Source organism: Suncus etruscus, chromosome 1, assembly GCF_024139225.1.
Source record: "Suncus etruscus isolate mSunEtr1 chromosome 1, mSunEtr1.pri.cur, whole genome shotgun sequence".
In the NCBI taxonomy this organism is placed as follows: Eukaryota; Metazoa; Chordata; class Mammalia; order Eulipotyphla; family Soricidae; genus Suncus; species Suncus etruscus.
Genome location: NC_064848.1, coordinates 103,830,813 through 103,856,918, shown reverse-complemented (window position 1 = coordinate 103,856,918; position 26,106 = coordinate 103,830,813).

Sequence of the window (26,106 nt, the reverse complement as noted above, 5' to 3'; positions counted from 1 at the left end):
TTGTTTCTAGGATTTCAAATATATAACATATTATTAGTTATAGGTACTGTATTATATTCACATGAACTATGTGATTTTATGATTTTGGGCCTCTGTCCCCATTTTATTTACTGTCTTACCACTCTCTCTTGCACATCTATTCTATGTGATGGCTAAATTTTGAAAACAGGATAGTTTGAAGAGATGAGACAGAGAGAGGAGTTTCTGACACAGTATGTATTTTGTGCTTATTGTTGTTATAAAAACTACTTATAATTAATTACAGTTAAATTTCCCTTGTTTTTGTTTTTTGTTTTGTTTTGGTTTGGTTTTCTTTTGTCACACCCAGCAGCACTCAGGGGCCACTCCAGGCTCCACACTCAGAAATTGCTCCTGGCAGGCTAGGGGGACCATATGGCATGCCGGGATTTGAACCACCGTCGTCCTGCATGCAAGGCAAATGCCTTACCTCCACGCTATCTCCCCAGCTCCTCCCTTGTTTTTTCTAATATCAATCTTATTATATTTTTAAAACTTTAAAACGTTTCAATTTTATGATAGCCATCATTGTATAATATGTTAATACAATATGTATTATAGACACATATAAAATATACAAATCATATATATGGAAAAATGGAAGTATTATTCATTTTAAAGAACAATTCCAAATTTACATTCTATTTAAAGATTGAGAGTTTATCAGGCTTACACTAAAATTATTTCAAAGGCCAGCAAATAGAAGCATGCAAATACTTCAGATAATAATTATACTAATAAAATACACTATTTGCATAAAATAGACTATTTGGAGACATTCCAAACTTCTGCAGATAGTACAAATTTAATATATTTAGTCTCTAAAATCCAACTTTAAGGAAGCTACTTTCTAAACATTAAGAGATTGAGTGCCACTTTCACCAAATATGTTTTGTTCTTTTTTTTTTTACATATTTTGTCTGTGTTATTTATTTGAAAGCATGACTTGACCTTTCTTAAAGTAACATTCATTTGAATACAGATCTAAAGTCAAAATGAATCCATCATAAATAGGTAAAATAGAGCACTTTGAGCAATTCAATAACATAATTTAAGATCAGAACACTACAAAACACTTATCCTGACACTTCAGGTATTTTTAATTAAATAACTACGGCTATATTTGAGATTTATTTTAGGTGTCTTTAATTTAAAGATCGATAAATATTAAGACTTCTTGTTTCTGGGGCCAGAGCAATAGTACAGCAGGTAGGATATATTTGCCTTGCACAAGGTGGACCCTGTTCTATGCCAGTTCTATGCCGGACATCCCATATGATCCCCTGAGCCTGCCAGGAGTGGTTCCTGAGCACAGAGCGAGGAAGTAACTTCCCCAAACCACCATGTGTGCTTCCCCAAAAAAACAAAAATAATTAAAAAGGCTTCTTGATTTTAAGCAAAAATGAATAAATAAATTATTTTATTTTATAAATAAAATTTATATTTTGTTAAATATGTCTCAGGATATTATTTTCTTTTTAATAAGTAGACCAAATATTTATATATATAATTATTATTATTTAACATTATTATCAAAAGTTTTCCTTTCAAAGACCCTGATACTCTCTTCTCTCCCACAACCCCTCTTCAACCTGATTCTGAGACAGGCCTTTTACTTCTCTCTCTCTTCCCCCCTCCCCCATTTGGTTTGCACTACTGCTAATGTAGGAGTGCAATAAATGTTCCTTTATATAGACCCTTCTCTATTCTAATTGCACTCTCTGCTCTTTGTGTCAAGCTTTCTACCATGTACTGGCCTTCCTAATCCTCATCTCTATTGTCTCTGAATGTCTTTCTATTGGGTGTTTGCCTTGCATATGGACAACTTGGTTTGATCCCTGGCATCTCACATGATCCCTCGAGCTTGCCAGGAGTAAACCCTGAGTGCCACTAGGTGTGGCCCCAAAACAGAAACAAAAAACATATATACAGAGAATATTATTTTCAACTCCTAAAACTCTAATTTTCTTATATTCACCTTATCTTATATTTATCTGATATTTTATTTAAGATTGACTGGTTATATAGGTGACAATAAGAATAAATATAATAATGCTTAATGGAAAAAAGTAATATCTTCCCATAAATAAGAATTGAAAACTACCTTAGTTTTATACATAAATGAAGTGATTTTTAGAAATTGTTGATAGTACGTAATATATAAATAATAAGCCTTTTGGGGGGTGACACCTGTTGATGCTCAGGGTTACTCCTGGGTATGCATTCAGAAATCACTCCTGATTGGTGGACCATATGGGATGCCAGGGGATCAAACCACAGTCTGTCCTAGGTCATATGCGTGCAAGGCAAATGCCTTATGGCTGCGCCACCACTTCAGCCCCAGATAATAATCTATTTAAAAAAATTACTTTAATTTACTTTGATGAACATTTAGCTGCAAATTCCCAAATTATGAAAATAGACTAATCTGAAACAATAGCAAGAAAAGCATTAGAGAAATATTTTCCCACAAATAGCTAGAACATTTTTTTTTTCATTTCATTTTCACTTACTCAAAAGCTGAAATGACCTTTAAGTTCAATTTCTGGAAAATATCATTGATTAACATGTTTTCTGCTTCTAGTATTTATATTCCAGAGAACTGCCGAGCGAATGAGATAGCTTGGGACAAACTATTAGATTACATAAATATAGATGCAATATTACTTATCTCTGCTTCTTCTTCAATTTCCTCCTTAAAAATAATGAGAGGCAATTTGATTCTGTAAATACCACACTGCAGGTTTTGCAAGTTCCAGTAAAAAAGAGGGGAAGAAATTATGACCCAAGGATGCACATTCCATTTGGGTAAGGTCACCACTGGTATATAGACAAGGAAAGTGTTTTTCAATGGGATGGGGGTGCATATAAGTACTCAGTGAATACTTAGGTTACTTCGAAGGACATTGACAGGTGAAAGTCAATAAACAAGCGCAGGACCAAGGAACAATATTAGTGGGGCCCATAGGAAGGGGGGAAACTTTTAAAAAAAGGTTAAGAAGCACTAGATAAGAACAAAGCTTCTTAAATGTCTCCACTTGTTACCCTGCTTTGACAGAGAAATTTTTATGTGATCTTTGGTCTGCAGGTCTGGAAGCTAGGTATGCAAGTCAAATATTTAATGACAAAATACTTTAATATATTTGAAAAAATAAATGTATTTTAAATTTCAATCCACAGTCTAAGATTTAGAAAAAATATATTTCCAGGACACAAGACAAGTTTATTAATACTTTATTAATTTATTAATTTTACTTATTCATACTTTATAGTTATTAGTAATTTATTGATGCTTTTGAATAAATAAATTTATTATCACTCTATTTCTATGTACCTTATTAAGAGGAAGAAAATAAAATATTTGGGAAGTGTAAAATCGTGAAAGCATTTCTTGTAACTACTAAGAGCAAGATATATCTTAGAAATATATGGACTAAAGACTTGACCATAGAGTAGAACTCTAGGCTAGGCATACATACTATGCCAGATCATCTATGTTGGAGAACTAAAGAACTGTTCATGCACTAGGTAAACAAAATAAAAGAGAGATTATTGAACAAATCTGTGTTGTTTATTTTGAAAAAGACCGCTTTAGAAGGAAATACACAATGTTAAGAATCCACCAATAAATACCTAAAAGAGAAAGAAGGAATGTTAAGAATTAAGAATTAAGTCTGGAAATTTAAATGAGGATGTCTAAGAATTTCACTACTTGTACTTTAGCATCTCTAACAAGCTGTTGCTACTGTGGCAACAAGTAATGAAGGGTCTGTGTACCTTTGGAATTTCCCTCACATCCTATATCATGTCTCTTTAAATCTACTTCATCTGTCTAAAAAGGGTATGGTAATGATAAATTCAAAAAGTTATTTTAGACTAGTCAATAATGGAGGTCACCCAAAGACTATTCTTTGAAAAGGTAAAAATAACTTGACAGAATTTGAACAAGGAAGCAAAAGGCTGAACATAATAGAGCAGCTAGACTCATATTAAGAATGTGTCTAACCCAGATTTTATTCCAATCATTACATGGTTTCCAAGCACTGCTTTGGAAATAATGGAGACTCTCAACATCAGGGATTACTGGTGACACAGGTTGTAGCTGGCACCAAAAGGCCCTGGCAGCATTGCTTCTTCAAAACTTTGCATTGAACTGCCATCACAGTTGGATGAATCTCACTGATGAGAATGGCTGATGGTTTCCTAAGACATCTTGAGTACTTTCTGGGAGACCCCAAAAAATAAAGACAAAGAAGACCATAGAAATATATATATATATATATATATATATATATATATACATATACATATATATATATATGAGAAACAAATCTCTGTTCAACATAAAAAATATCCATAAGGATGAAGAAAAATCAACACATGCTCTTTTGGCTAAATAAAAAACCTTGAAATTGCCATTCCTATACCTTGTGGCATTTAATTTTCCTGTATTTACCCACTTAGTACTCACAATAACTCTGTGGTTAGGGCTTTTAGGAACCCACAGTCAGAAAACAGGAAACCAAGAACTTGGTCACAGAATGACCAAGTTATGTGTCTGAATCATTCAGTTATGAAGAGACAGGGCTGGGATATAAACACAGGCAGTCTGAATTTTTGTACTATATTCCTTCCTATACTTTAAAGCTACAGGTCGTGGGGGTTGGAGCTGATAGTACAGAAGGGAGGAGCTTGTCTTGTATATCGTCGATCTCAGTTCAATTCCCAGTACCCCATATGGTTCCATGAACCTTACCTGGTATGATACCTGACCAGATAGCCAGGAGTAAGCCTTGAGAATTGTCTAGAAGTTAAAAATATATTTAAAAAATAAATACACAGTTGAAAGTTTCATAAATTAAAAACTGACAATTTTTGCTTACCATAGTAATCCTTTTTAAAAGAAAATTCTTGAAAAATAAGGACCTGACCACAAGTGTAGTGAAGTGGTGATATAAGTGGAGCCTTAGAGAAAAGTTAGAGTTGAAGATAAGACTCTGGTCATATCTCACATGGATAGAATCAGAAGAGAGGGGAGATGGCACAACTAAATAAAAAAATTGTAGAGATAGAAAATATGATTATAGCAATGAGCTTTGATGTATTATATTGATACATAGAGATTTTATATGACCCAATTATAATAATGTTTTTATTTATTGTATTTATATCACAAGTGTATTTATTTTATATGACCAAAGGTGACCAAGAATTATTTTATAACTGTCTATTTCAAAATACTAGCCCAGATTTTGATCTACATTAATAAATTTGAGTGTCATGAACAGAGAAGGTATACGACAAGGAAATAGAGATAGGAAGGCATCAATAATAAAGAAATATATAAAATATATTCATTGTGTTGAATGAATATAGGTCTGAAATAAATTTACTAATGAATTATGAACACAAGTTATCAGGGTGTGGAAAAACAGTAAGGTACTCTAAATAATTTGACTTAGAGTTTTTAATACTGTGTATATAATATCAGCAGTTTAAGTTATGTTATAAAATAGAAGCTGTCACAGTATCTATTCTTGAGAAACTTGGTCTTGCAATACTAAAAGACAGAGGATAAAAGTATAGGAAATTAGAAAAATTTTGAAGGGTATATGAGCAGTACTGTGGATAGAATTTGACTGAGAAGTACTTTTGCAGACAAGTTTTAGTAAGGGTGGTAAGAGGAGCAGGCAACATCTGGAGGCCAACGGTGGTAGCAACAGATGTCAAAATTATTGCAAAAGAACAGAGAAAATAGCTCAGCCAAAGCCCATGAGGACAGATTGCACAGATTATAGGCATGGGTGTATAATATTGAGAAGTCCAGTATATTGATCTGAAGAATCTACAAAATTTTCTTTTGCTCATCTATCATATCTTACTATTTAATGCACAAATACTTTTCAGTACTGCACATACATATAAGATAAAAGAAAGGTTAAAAAGAGAAACTCTAAATCTTTATTCTGACAAATGGTAATACCCAATGGCTAGAAATATACAAAAGGACAGATGTCAGCTAAATAGAGATGATTGCAAAGCATATTAGGGAAAGTATCTGAATACAATGAACATTTTTTTAAATATCTCAAGAATGTGCAAAAACATAAAACAACTTCTCACTGGGCTCTAATATTTTTTGAAATATAAATCAAAAGTAGTAATTTTGTAATATGAAAAGGCCAATGGACAGTGTTATAGCAAATTAATTTCTCTAAGCAATCAATACCCAGAGTCTGGGGGGTAGTCTGCAGTGAGGAATCAGTAATATTGAAGCCCAACCTCTGAAGGGTTTATTGAGTACACATGTGTAAGCATAGCATTTTTTTATGCAAGTTAATCCTGCCAAAAACTTGCCCTTTTTAAAACCTGAACAATGAACACTTTCTGCCAAACCTCATCACAGTATAGTGTAAGACAACAATTCTTGTAGCTCTGAAAAATGTGAATCTGACCAAAGAAAGGGAAAAGATCTTCTATCATCTGTATATACAGAAAGTTTTTGAAAAGCCAATTTACAGGTGATAAAATAATTTCTTGATGTACATCATTGTCCCAATTTTTAATTACTGAAAACTAACCTTATACTATCCCTCATGCAAGTAATTTTTTTGCAGACAGATTAGCCTGCTTATTTTTCATTTTGCCAACATGCACAGTTAGCAGTTAGTTATATACTAATTGATATGATACATTAACTTATGAAGCTATAAAATAGAAGATAGTTAGCTAAAAGATGATTTTTGAATTAATATATATATATATATATCAAGGATAAAATTGGTAAATAAAAGGATTACCAAATAATTTGTTCTCTGGTGTAGAAAGTCTAAAAGACATTATTTTTATTTACAAAGATGTTTGAAAAATAATGCTGTTACTGAAATGATATGTACATGTCATCACTTAAAAATACATTAGCAGGAAATAAAAATAAGACAAAATGATTCTCTGCAAAATGTTAATTGTGGGACCAGAGCTATAGTACATTGTAGAACACTTGGCTTGATTGCAACTACTCAGGTTATATTCCCAGCAACCAATATGGCTCCCTAGCATCTCTAGGAGTGATCCCTGAGCACAAAGCCTTTGTAGGTAGGTCCTGAGAACAGCTGAGCAGCCCAAAATATATAAATAAAAATTAATCGCACATATAGCTATGCAAATATATCTGTATTTTAAAGTATTGTTCGGTATATTATATGTCTCCATTCCTCTGTTGAAGTGACTAATTTACGATTGCAGACCTTTTTAATAATTAATTCAATTCTTATCTGAAAGAAAGATGGATGATTCTGAATATAAAATTCTACTGTGATCCCAGAGCAAATTAGTTATATTGTTCTTAGTATTTTTAAGACACTTTTACTGTTTTAGTGTCTCATTTCTTTCTTTTTAACTCTTCCTTTATCATTAGTTCTCTGTTTCTTTCTTTACCTCTCTCTCACACACCTATGCACATCCACATACAAACACATACAGCCCTTTAGACAAAGATTTGAAGATTGGAGTCCATGAATTTCCTGAAATGTTATGCCTATGCAAAAGATATTAAAAACTAAGAAACTAAAAATGGACAGGGGACATAGCTAAATTTATCAATAATATCAATAGTTAAACACAAATTTAGTAGGAATTTTAGTTAACTGTAAAGCATAAAGTCAAGTAAATAATAATTTTGATAACAAAATAAGATATAAATATGTTTTAAAGCTTATGTTAAAAAGTATATATTTAATAAAGTAAAATAACTTTTTACTATCTGACAAATTTTGTTTCTTTTGTTTCCATTTTCCTTTGCTAAAGCCCCTAATAATTTTTTAAGGTATAAGGTCTACATAAAAGCAAGTGTTAATACAGTACACATATTATTTTAGGCCTACAGATCTAATTTAACTTCTTAGGTGTTCTTTCCATTATCATAGTTACAGCACTGAACTGACCTTAGAGAATCTGCCTGGGGTCCTGAAAAGCTGCCTAAAATCCCTAAAAAGTGGCCGACATCCAAGTAAAACAGTTACATTTTCAGCTTTGCCCATTAGTAGTTTATATTTGGATACATCTGTTCACAACTTGATGCCTCAGTATTCTCACCTCTAAATTGGGGGTGGGGAATGGATTTTGGACCACAACCATCAGTCTTCAAGGCCTACTAATGGCTCTGTGCTCAGGGGTCACCCCAACTATGCTTAGGGTACCATAAGTGGTTCTGGAGACTACAATCTGTAGAGCAAACACCTTACATACCACTGTAGTATCTCTCCAGCTTTCTTTCCCCTTTAAATTGATAATAAATCCCCCAGCCATGAAAGCCATCCTAAGACTTAATTTTAAACCTTTAAAATTAAAAAAAGTAAGATGGCAAAAGACACCACTCTTGTCTAGTCCTGTGTATTCTTGTCTAAAAATTAGTAATAAAGTAATGATAAAAAATTATCATTACTGGTAATGATAATGGTGAAAATAAACAGACCACCTGGAATGGAATAAATGTTTGACCAAGGCTTTTATTTCTCCACCAACTTCCCCTGTCACACATAGGCAAATTCCATTTGCAATGTTGGCAGTTGTGAGCATCCCCTCTCATTGTCTCTCATTTACCTCTTGACCCTATTTTTATCTCCTCCCACATCACCTTCCTGTACTTCCTGGCCTTTCTCTCCCAAGGACCGCGGTCTTTTTCCATCTCCCCGACCATCTCCCTGACTCATCCTTCGGTGGCCAGTCCGTGATATCTCTTGAAGCGCCATCCGTGACCCCCCAGAGCTGGCTAGTTATTTGGGGGCTCAGGGCTGCGCTGTCCATGCCCTCGCAGACCCCAGCGGCTCATCCTCCTTTCTGCCCTGGCCGCAGAAGGCATTTCTCGGGAGTGATGACATGCGGCACCCCTTCCTTCCCGGCCCCGCGCATTTTTCTTTCCACGTGCACCCGGGATGGCTCTGATCGCCCTGGCCCGGAGGGGCGGTTGTCATGGTGAGCCCGGAGGGAAGCAGCAGCCCTAGTTGAGCCAGAAGGGCTCCCTCCGCGTGTCCCCCACTCCTCCCCCTTGGGAATCCCTGTAGCCCTCTTCATATGCAAGCACACAGAGTAGAAAAAAAAAAAAAAAAAAAAAAAAAAAAAACCTTTTTCTTTTGCTTTTTTTCCGACTAAACTTGAGCTTAAAGTCCCAAGCCAACTTCGTTACGCCTCCTGCAAGTGCTGCTGGAGTAAAAGCTACTACCAGCAAGCGAGCAGCCGGGAAAGGAATTGATGGAGTGGTGCTTAGGACACTTGCCTTGGACTCCGTCGTCAGTCGCGACTTCAGAGCAAGAACTTCACCTAGCTAACCCCCCTGGCAATTCAAGGACGGCGGCGCCTAAGGCCCCTGCTGCGGGGCGCGCTGCTTGGCCAGTCCCGTCCCCACCCGCCCACCGGCTAGAGCGCGCCGTCTCCCCCTTCGCCTGCCTGTCAATCCCTTCCACGCGCTGCGCTGCCAGCTAAGAAATCCCGCGCCACAGGGTGGAACCCAAGTCTGGAGAAAAGGGGACTCCCCGCCAGAACGGAAAAGAAAAAGCCCTGAGCCGCCAAGCATAGTCTGTTACTGCCTCCTCCATTCAGGCCGTGTCGGGCGGGTGCTGAATAAGGGGGTCAAGTGTAGGGGAGGCAGGAAAGTACCCTAGGGAGCTCCACGCTGTTTGAGCGAGCTACGTTCCCAGCTGAAGTCTAAACAGCTTCTTTCTTCCCCCCCACGCCAGCCAAGGCAAAGGCGACCCCGGGCTGGCCCGCCTCGGCACTTGGCAAGTCGCTGTTTGGCCCCGCCAGCTAAAGCGCAGAGGCTGGGCTGCCTCCAGCTTTCCAGCGGCGTCTAGAGGGACTCAGGCTTCCCCCACCACCCCGACGGAGCGCGGCGATTCCCTCAAAAGGAAACAAATTAAGACTACACCCAGCCCTCCACCCTGTCCCCTCGTGCCGGGCTCCCCAAACCTGGGCCCTTTCCAACTAGAGCAGGAGCGAGCGAAGGCGCGGACGCGTAAGGTCCTGTCCTCCCTGGACCATTCCCACCGGTGCATCGAAGTGAGCCTGCAGCCGGCGGCAGCTAAGAATGTATTTCTGGGGTAAGGCCGGAGGAGAAAACCGTGTTCCCTCTCGGAAGATGGGGCCGCGCCCCCGGCCGCCACGCTGTTCCTTCCCATCGAGGCACTTGGAGGCAGCCAGTCCGCTCCTGAAGCGCACCGAGTTCTCCTCCGGGTCCCCGGGGTGACTTACCCAAAGCTCAGAATGACCCCCCCCCCCACGCTTTTGATCCCAGCCTCTGGACATCATCGCCCTTCCGACTCACAGTCCCCCTAGATCTAGTTAGCCCGGCTCGGACATTGCCAGCTCCACTGCCCCCTCCCTCTGGAAGGAAGAGCAGGTGATGCGAAAACAGTCTTACCTTCCTGCAACTCCGTCTCCCTCTCTCTCCCTCTCTGGATCTGGGCTAAAAGTCTTGGCAGGGAGAGAGGTGGGGAGCCAGATGGGGAGGCACAGAAGAGGCGGCGACCCGGGACACTGGCTCGAGCTCCCCGGAGCCACAGCCCTAGTTGAGCCACCGGCCTCCCTTCGGCGGCCCGGCTTGCGCGCGGACGCTGTGGCCGCTGAGCCCGGCCCGGTGGCAGGGGGCGCTGCTGTCCCCGAGCGCGGCTGCGGGCAGGCACGGGCGGAGCGCTCGGCACCAGCTGCCGCTCCGACTAGGCGAGGCGAGGCGAGGGTGGCGCGGACAGGCGCGCTCCGAGCGGGAGGGCGGCTTTTCACTTTGTGGTGTGACCGCAGCAGCTGTCCCGGGAGAAACCCGGTCTTACTAAAAAGGGGGTGCTCGGAACGCCGGGGATTACCTCTTCGCTTCCGATCTCCTCCCCTCAATCCTCGCCCTCTCCCCGAGGCGCACGCCCTCCCCTCCACCTCCACCCCTAACACGCAGAAGTCGGTCCTTGTTTGCTGCTGAGCAGGCTGTCAGCAACATGGGATTACATGGAGCTCAGGCCCAGCCCAGGAGGATTTTTCTGGACTGGGCATTTTGTATAGGAAAAAAAAAAAAGCCACTTCGGATGTTGGAGTCCGCGCCCTAGTGACTGTAGGGCTGGGTTGTTCTGTTCATTAAAGACCCTCAAGCCTCTAAAGCACTCTTGCAAACTAAATAAATAAAATAAAGTAAGTGCAACGACTAACCGCAAACAGCATCTTAAAAGCTCAGAAAGAGCACCTGTGTTCCACCACATAAAATCCCTGTCCACTGTTAATCGGTTAATGGCCTTGAAGGAGCAAGCCTGGGGTAAGGAAAAGAGATGGGGCATTCATGAAGAGGCTGGAAGCCAGGGAGGGCCTAGTAAGAGAGGGAAAAATAATCCAATGAGGTTCCTTTAGGTTTATCAGCACCTTGGTTGTATTTCAACCAGCTTGCAATAATCTCCTTTCATGGTGACTGAAACTTGCAGGGCCTTTAGGAAAATAATGACCAGATTTCCCCTAGGGACATGAATATGTCCTGTGTAAATGCACCCTGAAGCTTAGGTCTTGTTAACTGTATGCTATATTCTTATCTCTAGGACTCTGTATCTGTAGTCCTACTCCTTGTTCTTTTTAGTCCCAAACATAAAGCTAAGGGAGACGAGCCTCAGAAAAGTAGCAGTCACTAGGCCCTGAATAAGGTTGATTTAAGACTAAGTTTTCTTAGTTTATTTGGCCAGTGACAGGGTGTTTTGGTTGAGGTAGCAGACAATAGAAACAATGAAGATCTGGGAGGCTGTAAGACACTTTATCTCTGACTTACTTTACCATTGAAGAGTTGTGGGCCACTAAGACTAAATGAGCCATTTGAACTGGCAGCCTGTTGGTGGCAGAAACAGGATCATGAAGGACTCAAATTTCCTAACTTTTACAATGTTCATTCCTGTGTCTCATGCGGGACCATTCTCATAACATTGGTCTTGAATGTCAATCAGCCAATTCCCATAATATTCCTTCTTAAGTGAAAGGTATTTTAAGAGTAGTCCAAACTATAGCAAAAATTTCCCTGAATATTTACATTAAATATTATACCACACATTAATAATACCCTGAGTACATTGCATTTACTACACTTTCTTCTAGTTTTATATTGCCTTTTTTCCCCATGCCAATAACCCTAAGTCTAATGGAAACTTTCTGTGAGAATAAATATCTTTTATCTCCTAACACATAACATCAGAAGTTTTGCACATAATAATAAGACAATTTTTAATTTTTTTGTTTTTGTTTTTGGTTCACACCCAACAGGGCTCAGGAGTTACTTACTCCTGGCTCTATGTCAGAAGTCGCTCCTGGCAGGTTCGGGGACCATATGGGATGCCGGGATTCGAACCACCATCCTTCTACATGCAAGGCAAACACCTTACATCCAGGCTATCTTTCCGGCCCCAATACTTTTTAATTTTTTAAATAATTTACATTATTTGTTTAATTATACTTCCAGCATATTGCACAAATTATAATTTAACTAGAACTTAATTCATTTTCAGATCCTCTTCCCCTTTCTGGGTATCTGTATTCTTGCTTAAAATATTGAATAAAAGAGCAGCTCCTTTTGCTACAATTTCAACCTTACACATATTACCCCTGCAGAATTTATGATTCCTCTTGTTTCTCCAAAACCACTCTTCTTCTATTATAAGCGATTCTCAGATTATTTCATAATCAGTTATGCATGTTTCTGTATTGCACATAAAATGTTGGCTATCTTTGTTAGGTCTTTGTTTCTCTAGTCCCTAAACAATGCTTATACATTTTATTAAAATCAGTTAAGTTGAAATACTCCTAATTTCATTTATATTATCTTTAATAGAGAATCTTGATCATAAATTAGAAAAGGACATCTGGAAACTGAGTTCTGTGCTTTCCCTACCTTTAATTACTCCGAACAAGCACCCTACAGAATCAATTGCCTCGTCTAAAGTTAGATAAATAACTTTATCTATAGTCACTGCTTTGTAATTTTTTTTGTTTTTTTGGGGGGCCACACCCATTTGATGCTCAGGGGTTACTTGTGGCTAAGCGCTCAGAAATCGCCCTTGCCTTGGGGGGACCATATGGGACGCTGGGGGATCAAACCGCAGTCCTTCCTTGGCTAGCGCTTGCAAGGCAGACACCTTACCTCTAGTGCCACCTCACTGGCCCCACTGCTTTGTAATTTTTAGGGTAGTTATCTAAGTGTCCAGCTTTTTGAGGGGTTGCACCTGGCAGCACTCAGGGGTTACTCCTGGCTCTAAGCTCAGAAATCGCTCCTGCACGCTCGGGGGACTATATGGAATGCTGGGATTCGAACCACCATCCTTCTGCATGCAAGGCAAACACCCTACCTCCATAATATCTCTCAGGCCCCATAATATATAATTTTATTAAATATCTGGGGGTTAAATGCATTGATGGAAAGAGTAAATATGATACTATTTCTGAATTTATTTCTGAATTATTTATCAATTCCCAATGGGATCTTACAGCATCCCAATAAAATTCTACTGTCTCCAAAAAACAATTTATTAATTTTGTCCAAATTAATACTTAATAGAATACTTTGCAATAATTCCTGTTGGAAATGTCTAATTTAGAATCAGGTTTCTTCTTAATGGCAGGTAAATTGCACAAGTTTGCTTTTCTCCAAGTATAGCTCTTCAAGAGTCAACAGTGATCTTTATCCTGAAAGAGACAAAAATGTATATCAACAGTTACAACAGCCTAATTACTTCTGTTATGCCTGTTTCAATCTAGATGAGAAAAACAATTAGGAAAAGAAAATAAAACAGTGGGTTTCCAGGTGTCTGGTAAAACTGTCAGTAAATTCATCTGAAAGGTCTAAGTTCTTTCATAATAACTAAGCATTACCTTTCATCCATCATCATTAAGCTAATAGAATTTGAGTAAACCATTCTCAAGAAGTAATGAAAGTTAGGCAATATGGAATCAACTATTTCTCAAAGAATTGCATAGTGTTATTATTAAATGAAGCCAAAGACTAAAGGTATACTTAGAGAATTTCAAGTTGCAACTCCTGGGATAAGGCAACAGGGATAAAATAAAGTAGAATCCTTATATTCTGGATTTCTCCAACTCCATATATAGTTACTTCTGCCCTGAAGACAGGAGAAAGATAATTACTAGGTCTAGAGTTTAAATCTAGCAGAATCTCGGTGGACTTGGCTGTATGTCAACAGAAGGTAAAAGCCTGTATTATTCTCCACCCAAAAGTCTGATGTCCTGGTTCTCACTGGCCAGTTTTCTACATAAAACACAAAAGGTAATTTACTGAATATAATAAGAAACATATATAGAAAAGAGATTACAAGAATACTCAGCCAAAGAATAAAGATGAAACTCTAGTCATTTAGTGTTTTATTTTCTAAAATTAGTTGACCTAGTTATATATAAAACTTCTCTATCTTTTAGTAAATAACATTTAATGAATGTATTCTCACATATTAACACAGCATACTGACATATAAAACATTTTGTAACCTTTACAAGAGAAAATTGGAACATATATAAATCATGGCTAATTAAAACAAGTGATGGCATGAGCTGAAGCAACTCATCCATCTCTTAATCTTCTATCAAGTGTTTTCCCTTTCAAACTCCAGTTTCTTTTTCCTTATGCTTCATTTGATCATGGCAATCCACTGAGTCATTTAGATAGTTACATATCAAGATTATTAGATAATGTTCTGTGGTGGAAAAAAACACACCTATCTTTTATCTGCAGTTTGAGATTAATTAGACATACATTGAACTCTGAGTAAATGTATCCAATTTTCTTATTATCAGGTAACAGATTTAAGATCACATATAGTTGTTCAAATTGTAAAATTGTCAGAAACTTGCCTAATGTCTTTGAGCTTTAATGACATCATACATAATCATAAACACTCAGAATAGAGAGAGGCCCAGAGAACTTTTAACCCTATGCTAATCAACATAAAAAGATGGAGACAATATACAGATCCTTCTTACTTTTGCCTTATTAACCTCTACAATATTGCAACCTACTATGAGATTTTACCTCAAAAAAAAGAAAAATATTAACTATTTTTTCCATAACTTTCCAACCCAGGATCTTAAGTTATATTTACTTAGCTAGGTTGGGATGTGGTAAATAATTAAATTTGTCAGGCATGTACCTCAAAATAAAAATAAAAACATAGTCCATCTCCTTGGCACAACTCCTGAGGCTTCAGAAAAGAAAACCTTGATGAGGAATAGTTATTCAAAGTTGGAGAAGCTTTCTGTGCCTGATATAAAAGGCCATATAACTATGGCAGGAAGAAGCAGGGGGCTTAAAGTCAAATAACTACTTCTCTGTTTTCTTAATTTTTAAAGTGTTCTTATAACTACAAGCATTCCAAAGAAAATTTTAAAGAAATATTAGTGGCTTTTTTTAAACAGAGGGTTGCTTCTCTCTCTCTTTTTTTTTTTTTTCTTTTCTTTTTTTGGTAGTGGGAGGTCAAGTGGTAGTGGTGGTGGGTGTTGGGATGGGTTGGTGGTGGATAGGGGTGGTGGTGGATTGCTTCTCTTTATACCTCATACCATCACCACAACTTTCTTATAATATAGTGTATTCTAAAAAAAAATTAGGACAAGAGAGTTCTGTGATACCTAATTGAAGAAAGATTTGTTTGTGCAAGCACGATGAAACGAAGAGAAAGCTGCCCTCTTGTGGATTATTTGTTCTAGTTTACAACTAATCAGCAGTGTTCTATTTCCTGAAATCCAAACATACCTCTATCCCAAGTGAAATTAAGCTACCCGTTGTGCAGTAACTGGAGAGAATAGGTTCATACAAACAGCCGAGAAGCATTCCAAGACTTCTGATTTGTTCAAGGTTAGAAGCAGCTGCTTAGCTAGCCGCAATGGAAGGAGAAACCTAAAAAACAGGAGATTTTCCAAAATAACCCACAGATTCTTAGATATTATCAAACTACCTTCCAAATAAATGAATTAGGCTATGTTTCTTTCCAAAATAGTGAGGGTTTTTTTGGACAGACTTAAACCCATCAGTTTCCACAACTAGGAGAAAATTTATGATTTCCTTTCCTACTGTATTTGTGCCTACAATATTTCTTTGTAAAATGATGCTTATTTTTCCATTATAAAAGTAAAATACATATTAAGTAGTTAAGAAAAATAGTAATTTTCATTTTATGCATATTTTCTGTTTATCTCTAGTTTACTCTGAAATGAGTATGTAAAAAAATATTATATCTTATGATTTACAGATACAATTAACTTCAAGATAGCACAAATAATGCAAACCATGCTTTCCTTAAAGAGCAAAATAGAAAGGGGTTTAATGGCAAATTGCCATTACCAACCCAATAACTCTCACGTAAATGGCTTAGTTACTAAGTAAATTATAAAGTTTTGAAGCAGACCAGATATACTTATTATGACCATGATGATCATTATTCTTATTATTTGAAATACAAAGAAGATAAAGGTTGTTATTTAACAATGTTGGTAGGGCACAGTTAAAAAGGAGCGCTCATTTATTGTTGGGGGAATGTCTTCAAGTTCGATCTCTGTGATAAAACGGTGAAGTTTTTCTCCAACATATAAAGTTCCATAGTACCCTCTGATTTCTCTTCTTTACATCTAACTTCAAAATATAAAAACATTAATTAGAAAATGTATATTCAAATTAATCATCTTTAATGTACTGAGTTTAATAGTCAGGATATGGAAACAACTCAAATGCGCACTGATGGATGAATAAAGAAGTTGGTCAGAAATAGACAAAAAAATCGATGCAGTAATAGCAAAAGATAAACTGATTCCAGCTTTGCAACATAACATATACAGAACTGGAATCTATTGCTTATCAAAATAAAGACAAAGACTAGATAATCTCATTAATCTCTGGAATAGATTGAGGCAAGAGAATCAACAGCAGCAATGCAAAATTCTTTCTTTTAGTTGATAAACTCAGCTTAACAAACAATGAGTATTAAATAAAAAGGAATGAAGATCAGATATGAGGACAGTTGTTGAGGAACTTTACCCATTAGTGGTGGCAAACTTGATGTTTCAACACAATTGCAATCATATTACCTAAGCAGTAATTTAAATTTATAAATGAATTCACAATTTTATATACATTTAATTTGATCTACAAACTGTCTTGATCTCTGCACTGCTAAGTGTACATGTGACAGTACTTGATCCTTCTCTGAAAACTACCTGATATGCAGGTTTTTATTCTACTTTCTTTCATTCCTACTTTTAGTACATGTTTAGTTTTATATTATTTTAGGTTTATGTTATCTCTGCTGTAAATGGGTGAGTTGCTGGGGATCTAAGAATTATTAAAAAATTCCCTTATAAATTACATAGCATTATTTATTCATTTCACATGAACTTGACTTTGAAAGATTTCATAGGAACTCTAATTTTCACTAATAAGAAAATATTTTATTTCTCATTCTAACCAGATTCATCCCTTTGGTTAGCAAACAAGACTAAGCAATATCCTAAGTTTAGTGCTTCTTTTCCTCTCCAGACCTCACAAATATATAGAAATATGAACACTATATTAATTCGATGCATGTTGCATTAAATAATTAACGATGGATCTGGATGGTGAAGGATGGATGGTGAGATCTTTCTCTGCCACCCCAGGCCACGTGGCTCCGCAACCCCCATTCAGCTGGCGGGTCCCAGGTTTAGGTAAATGGCGGAATCAGACTCATCCAGAGACAGGCATCAGGAAGCATCAACTTTATTCATGCCCTATTCACCACATGTGTGTGGCTTATCTCATAACCTTTCAAGCACAGCCATTCTTCGCTAGCCCTGCATCTTAACTCCTTTCAGCCATCTTCCCTTTGGGCTCCATGCTGGTCAAAGACCAAAAGGGCAGAGATCCAAAAAGGGCCAGAGAGCCAGCCCAAAACCCTAATCCCCTCTGGTTCATACCTTATCTACCTTTTCCAAGACCCCTCCCAGGAATGGGCGGGGTCTTGCAGGTAAGGTCAAGTTACCTAGCGAGAAAGGGTGGGGGATGAGGCTTCAGATGCACTATAAAATATCTTTAAGTTCTCTGTCTGACCGTCAGAAATGGTATGTGGTAATCTATCAGCCCAGGATGGCCAGTGATTTGTTTAATCATACTCACCTTGGGAGGCTTCCATAATATTACAAAGGATGGGGTTTGGAGTAAATCTGCATTTGTTGTATTTTAGTCTTATTTCTAAAAATAACATCAGGTTTTTTAGAAATGATGAAAGTCTACAATTTTATTCATTACTACACTTCAATTTTCTTAATGTGTGCAGTAGTGTTTTATTAAATTTGATGCTTTTGTTTTGCTTTTGATTTTTGGTTATACTGGGCAGTGCTTAGGACTTGCTCTGTAGACCGGGATCATTTCTGGTGGTGCTCAAGAGACCATATATTGTGCTGGGATCAAAATGGAGCTGGCCTCAAGCAAGCAAGGATTTTACCCTTATACTAACCTTTATACTATCCCTCTGGCTACCACCTTTGCTTTTTTAAATTATATTGTTGTGTGATTATACTATTATTTTTTTGCTTTTGATTTTGTTTTTGGGCCACATTTGGTGACCCTCGGGGATTACTCCTGGCTAAGCACTCAGAAATCACCCCTGGCTTGGGGGGACCATATGGGGATGCCTGGGAATTGAACTGCGGTCTGTCCTAGGCTAGCGCTGGCAAGGCGGACACCTTACCTTTAGCGCCACCGTGCTGGCCCCATGATTATAGTATCGTTATTATAAAGATGGTCATTTGAATTACTTTTATTATTTTACTCTTACAGATAATGCTGCATCAGCATGCTTGTATATCTTAACTTATTTTTCTTTAATTTGAAATAATGTTAACACCAATCTAATAGTATCAAACCAGAAGTATTTATGTCAGGAATTTGGATGATATTTGCTGGAGAGGCAAAAAGGAAGGGGTCTGGAAATAAATAAATAAATCATGATATTATTATAAAGACCTGTCAATTACTTATATATCCAAACTAGAAAACTCTAAGTCTACTGGCTGCTACTTCCTCAAAAATGGTGATTATTATATGTCAAGTCTAAGATGTGCTGCACTGACCATGACTGCCTGTTGAAAGGTTTTTCTTTAGAGTGTTGCTATTAGAAACATCCTAATGCATTGCCTCTCCATCTGTAACTACCAGAAACTACTAGAACCTACTGCATTGTGAAAACCACATGCATAAAATGTTATCTTTTGCCTACTGATCTGCAGATGTCTTCACTTGACTAAATCTTACCAAAGACCAGATGGCAAAATAGTTTGAAATATAAAATTTTGATTCCCACACCCAGACAAATATGGAGTTAAAAGATGACAAGATAACAGGCAGTATACATACCCGGTATCTTTCTACAAACAGAAATTTTAACTTAGTATTTTTAGATTAATAAATTCTTATTACTTACATTTTAATTACATTAAAATTAAGAATACTTTTTTTCACTCTCAATGACAGCCTTTTAATTAAAAAGGGACTCAAATAGGGGGCCGGAGAGATAGCATAGAGGTAAGGCGTTTGCCTTGCATGCAGAAGGACCATGGTTCGAATCCCCACATCCCATATGATCCCCCGAGCCTTGCCAGGAGCGATTTCTGAGCATAGAGCCAGGAGTAACCCCTGAGGGCTGCTAGGTATGACCCAAACAAACAAAAAAGGACTAAAATAAACCTCGCAGTTGAAAACAAGTGAATTAATTTTGTTTTGTTTTGTTTTTTTTGTTTTGGGGGCCACACCCGTTTGATGCTCAGGGGTTACTCCTGGCTAAGCACTCCGAAATCGCCCCTGGCTTGGGGGGGACCATATGGGACGCTGGGGATAGAACCCGTTCCTTCCTTGGCTAGTGTTTGCAAGGCAGACACTTTACCTCTAGGGCCACCTTGCCAGCCCCTGAATTAAGTTTTTTAAGGTTGCTATCATAAGTTCTAGAGACCAGGTGGCTTATTCACCAGAAATAATTTTCTCTTAGTTCAAGAAATTTGAAGTCTGATATAAAAATTTGGCAGCATTGGTAAGGCCACTATTTTTGTCTCCTTAGCTTGTAGATGGTCATTGTAATGTGCTGATTTATAATAATAAATATATTTTTGTTCTTCATCACTATTTCTGGCACAAAACTCTTAAAATTCCTCCAAAGATTTTGGAAATTCCTAAGTGCTGAGAACTAAAAAGGAGACTTTTGTTATGTTAATGAGGTAACTTTTGGAATGCCTCTAGGTTACTTAGGAATTGCACCAGTTGCCAGAGGAATGAATAAATCCTAAATTTAGAGTTTTGTAACTATTAGCTCCACCCCACCCTCCAGGGAAGGGAAAGAGGCTAAAGGTTGAATCAATCACCTTGCAATGGTGCCTCTGTAAAAACTCTAGTAAGCAGAGTTCTAAGAGCTTCCTTCCAAGTTGAAGAACAAGTAGAAATTGAGGAAAAGAATGTACCTGGAGAGCACCAGTACTCTCTGAAACCCTTCATCATTGCTTTGTTTAATGGTTTTCTTACTTTTAGATATCCCTGAAGGGTTCTAGTATATTGATTTGATCCAAAAGGGACAGTTGCCATAGGATATGTAGTATAGTCATTGATTGAACATACAGTAACAAGCTAGACTTGTGTCTTTATTGAGTTTCCAGATAGGATATTGCAGGAACTTCTAATTCGTAATCAGGATGTCAGAGCACATGTAAAAGCTGAGAGTTGAAAGGCATATAAAATGGGGTAAGAAAAACTTATAAAATGTAACCCATAATTTGTAAATTCTTATGCTATCTTCAAGTATAAAGTATCAGAATTGAGTTGGATTATAGGACATCTGGTGCAAAGAAATTTCTTATGTATATGGAGAAGCAAAACTCACATACAAGTTGAAATTTGGTGTAGGAACTTATTTAGTTTTCTTCTACTTTCTTCTGAAATTTTTTTGTGAAATTACTCAGATAAAACAGTAAACAGAACACTGCTTTGCCTGCAATTGACCAAAGTTCAATCCTTGGAAAATCATATGGTCTTAGGACCATCAAGAGTGACACCTGAGAACAGAACCAGGAGTAAACTCTGAACAAAATTTCCCCTTCCCCTAAAAGGGTTCTGTCTGTTTACCTGTGCCCATGCTTGTTGAAATAACTAGGTTTTTATTCTATTCAGGATAACTCCTCTTAGCTGATGATTTGTCACTCATTGGACAGAACGTACGTTTGGATTGAAGCACCTTTTGGATTTGTTCCTTTATATACCTGTTCTCCACTCTAGATGGTGGTCTTTTGTTTCCCAATAAAGACTTCAGGTCTCAGAGAGAAACTGTGTTTAGTTTCTTTTCCACAGGTTGTTCTCTGCTTGTACATTTGCTGGCTGAAAAATAGCTTGTGGTGGTAGTTTCAATTTTATCTCCCTAAACTGTTTTATCCCTAACCCTGTTTAGATTATTTTCTGTGCTGGTGTTGCTTCCAGATCCACATCTAACGAATTACTTGGTATTGGGGCATGAGGCTTCCACTACAACTGTCACTGGAACAGTGACTTGAGGACCCAAGAAGACCCCTAGGATGGTGAATGATTTGGCCCTCTGTTGGACAATCACCATTCTGATCTCCTTCAGATAGACTGAGTGTGCAGTGCCTATCGCCAGAATATCAGCATACATGGCCACCTATTCAGAATGCTTTCATATTGCTTTGGTTTGGTCACTCAGCTGTCCACCATCCATGGTAGCAGAGGTCCCCTCAGGCAGGACAGAAACCTGCAGTGAAGAGGAGAGAGCAAAAGACTGAACAACATCCAAGAGATGGATGCCCACTGCCTTTCTTCTCTGAAAAGTGCTTTGTATGAGTACTTTGACCCCCCTTTCCCACTTGCACCAGCTTATAGGGTTCACAGATGAGGTAGAAGCCAAAGAGTAAGCCCCATTAGAGGAGCAGCAACAGCACGGATATGAGCATGTACCCCCAGCTAGATAGGGCCCAGAAACCAAAGTTTTTTCTATCCCATGTGACATCAGCAGCTTACTAGAGAAGGTGAAGTGGAAACCTCATGCCCAATTTCCAAGTCATTGGGGAGACAAGGACCTGGAAGCAACACTGACAGAGAAAATAATCCATACACAATTAGGGAGAAAAAAAAATATCGTACATACTCGAGCATAAGTCAATCCAGTATAAGCCGACCCTAATTTTACCCTAAAAACTGGGAAAAAATAGTGATTCGAGTATAATTGGAGGTCGGAAATGCAGCAGCCACTGGTAAATTTCAAAAATAAAAATATATACCCAAAACAATTGAGGAATCAGTAGGTTAAGTGTTTTCAATATTTATTGCTAAGAAGAATTGCAAACTAGAAAAAATTACTTTAAAACTAAATAAAGTACAGAAAACTGTAGCTTAACAGGTAATCAAGCTAAATCACAAAGGTTAAAATCCTTCACTACTGGATTCCTCCTCATCATCATCTGTATGTCCAAACAGAGCTTCAGATGTATCTGAGGTGAGGGTATCAGCATAGACATTGACATCTTCACTGAGTTCACAGATCTCATCATCAATACTGTCAGTCTCATACAAAGTGCAAAATATTGTGGATTAAATAGTTCAGTGGCATCCAGTTCAGTTCAGCCGCCGACCTCTTCAGATCAGCCACGACTTGTGGACTGAGCTGAAGCACCGCCCCCTCCAGCAGATGGCAGAAAACTACTGGAGACTACGTGCATTTGATTTGGTGCCCGCACCAGATCAAATAACCAGTATGACCAGATATAAGCCGAGTTCAGGGGTTTTGGACACAAATTTTGTGCTGGAAAACCTCAGCTTACACTTGGGTATATAGGTAGGTTTAGGAGTTCTCTCTCTCTCTCTCTCTCTCTCTCTCTCTCTCTCTCTCTCTCTCTCTCTCTCTCTCTCTCTCTCTCTCTCTCTCTCTCTCTCTCTCTCTCTCTCTCTCTCTCTCTCTCCTCTCTTTTTCTCTTTGGCTTTTGGTTTCACTCAGTGATTATTTCTGGTTCTGAGCTCAGAAATCACTCCTGCTGGGAGGCAGGCCAGGGGACCTTATGGGATGCCAAGATTCAAACCATCAGTCCTTAATCAGCTTCATGCAGGCAAACGCCCTATAGTTGTACTATCTCTCTGGCCCCAGGTTTAGGAACTTTCACCACAAGCTATCTGCCAGCCAGCAAAGGTAACAACAAAACCAGCTGTGGAAAAGAAACTGAACACAGTGTCTCTCTGAGACCCAAGGTGTTTAATGGAAAGTGAAGACTACCCTAGCAGGGGTCCTCAAACTTTTTAAACAGGGGGCCAGTTCACTGTCCCTCAGACCATTGGAGGGTCTGACTATAGTAAAAACAAAACTTATAAACAAATTCTTATGCACACTGCATATATCTTATTTTGCAATGAAGAAACAAAACATATACAAATACAATATGTGGCCTGCGTGCCATAGTTTGAGGACCACTGTTAGGGTGAAGAATAGATATGGTAAAAAACCAAGCCAAAAGATGCTTCCATGCAAGGTACTTCCAGTCCAATGAGTGACAAGCACCAGCAAAGAGGAATTATCCTGTATAGAATGAAAACACAGTTCTTCCAGTTCTTCCAACACATGCTCACGTGCATGGGACATCTGATTTACTGCAATAGGATTCACACATATGACTCTATTTTACCTTAACGATTTTATCGAAAGTATTCGAATGTAGTCACATTCTGAAGTACTAGTTCTTAGAGTCTTTATTATATGAAATTTTAGAGGCACACATTTCAGTTCATAATATTAAAGAAGTAAATATTTTATTTATAAATTTATGTTTTTCTTCTAGTGGAATATCCCAAATGAGTATGAAATGCCATACTAGAATGTATCCTCTAACATACTTATTTCTTTTTTTCTTTATTTGAATATCTTGATTACATAAATGATTGTGATTAGGTTTCAGTCATGTAAAGAACACCCCCCTTCACCAGTGTAACATTTCCGCCACCAATGTCCCAAATCTCCCTCCATCCCACCCCACACCCACCTGTACTCCAGACAGGCTTTCCAGTTCCCTCATTCATTCACTTGATTATGGTAGTTCTCTGTGTAGTTATTTCTATAGCTGTACTCACCACTCTTTCTGGTGAGCTTCATGGAGTGAGCTGGTGTTCCAGTCCTCCTCTCATTGTCTCTGAGGATTGTTACAAAAATGACTTTTATTTTTCTTAAAACCCATAGATGAGTGAGACTATTCTGTGTCTCTCTCTCTCCTTCTGACTTATTTCACTCAGCATGATAGATTCCATGTACATCCATGTATAGGAAAATTTCATGACTTCATCTCTCCTGACGGCTGCATAATATTCCATTGTGTATATGTACCACAGTTTCTTTAGCCATTCGTCTGTTGAAGGGCATCTTGGTTGTTTCCAGAGCCTGGCTATTGTGAATAGTGCTGCAATAAATATAGGTGTGAGGAAGGGGTTTTTGTATTGTATTCTTGTGTTCTTAGGGTATATCCCTAGGAGTGGAATAGCTGGGTCAAATGGGAGCTCAATTTCCAGATTTTGAAGGAACCTCCATATCGCTTTCCATAGAGGCTTGAATACCTGTCATCCTGTAACAGGTATTTCCTCATTTTCTCGTGTTGATTTCTATTTCCTTCTTCCTTTTTTGTTTTAGCTGCCTTAAACATCTTTAGAACTGTCCTTTACCCCTCAGATATTTAAATTATTGTGCTCTATCTTAATATTACAAATTAGGGTTTAAATTATTGTGCTCTATCTTAATATTACAAATTAGGGGTTTCATAGTTTGGGTGGCTTTCTAAAGACTAGGTTAGGCAAGTATCTTCAATGCGAAACTCTTAATCATAGGTTATGAGGCACAAAAGTTAGTAGGCTATTTTTAAAGATCTATTAGCAAGACAATAAATCATACATTAACTGCTTTAAATGTTAGTTAAAATATTATTAAAATGTATATTTTAATATATAGGTTATATCATTATTTATAGATTTATCAAACATTGATAAGCTGAAAGAACCTCATATTACCAGCTACCTATTTTGCATTAATGCCTTTTCTGATCTTTCATGCTTAGCAACAATTAGAATTGAAAAACGACAAAAATCAGGGCCGGAGAGATAGCACAGCAGTAAGGCGTTTGTCTTAGATGCAGAAGGATGGTGATTCGAATCCCGGCATCTCATATGGTCCCTCAAATCTGCCAGGAGCGATTTCTGAGTGTAGAACCAGGTGTAACCCCTGAGTGCTGCCGGATGTGATCCAAAAACCAAAAAAAAAAAAAAAAAAAAAAAGAAAAGAAAAAAGAAAAACTACAAAAATGGGGTCAAAACCATAGCACAGTGAGTGGGATATTTGCCTTGCATGTGGCCAATCTGGGTTCAATTTCTGGCATCCAGTATGATTCTATGAGACTGTCAGGAATTATTCCTGAGCAGAGAGCAAAGAGTAAACTCAAGTGCCTGCCACTCTTTGTACATCATGTTCCCTCCTCATGGGAAAATAACACAATGCTAAAACTTACTGAGGATGAAATGTTCAGAACTTCATGTACCATATCTGGAGGTACAATTTTTTGTAGCCACTTTGTGAAACTATTTATCATCACCTACTAGATACTAAGTATTTATATTTTATATAACTCAAAAACCAATGTGTAGAGCCTAAGAAAAGTATATATTTATGTATATCAATATGTCAAACAACATTTATAGAAAACTATCTGAAATAGCTGATAATTGCAAAATTATTTTTAGCTGTAGAATTGAATTTTAAATAAAATTTCTCCAAATCAGTAATAAAGGACTTTATTATATATGTTCAAGTTTAATTTTTATTTCAGTTTTGAGCATTTCTAAATAATATTATCACTAAATTTTTTTGGTGTTTTTGGAGCCACACCCATTGATGCTCATTGGTTTCTCTTGACTATGCTCTCAAAAATTTATCCTGGCTTTGGGGACCATAGGGATGCCGGGGAATAGAACCGAGGTCCTTCCTAGGGTTAGCATCTGCAAGGCAAATGCCCTACCACTGCACCACTGCTCCAGCT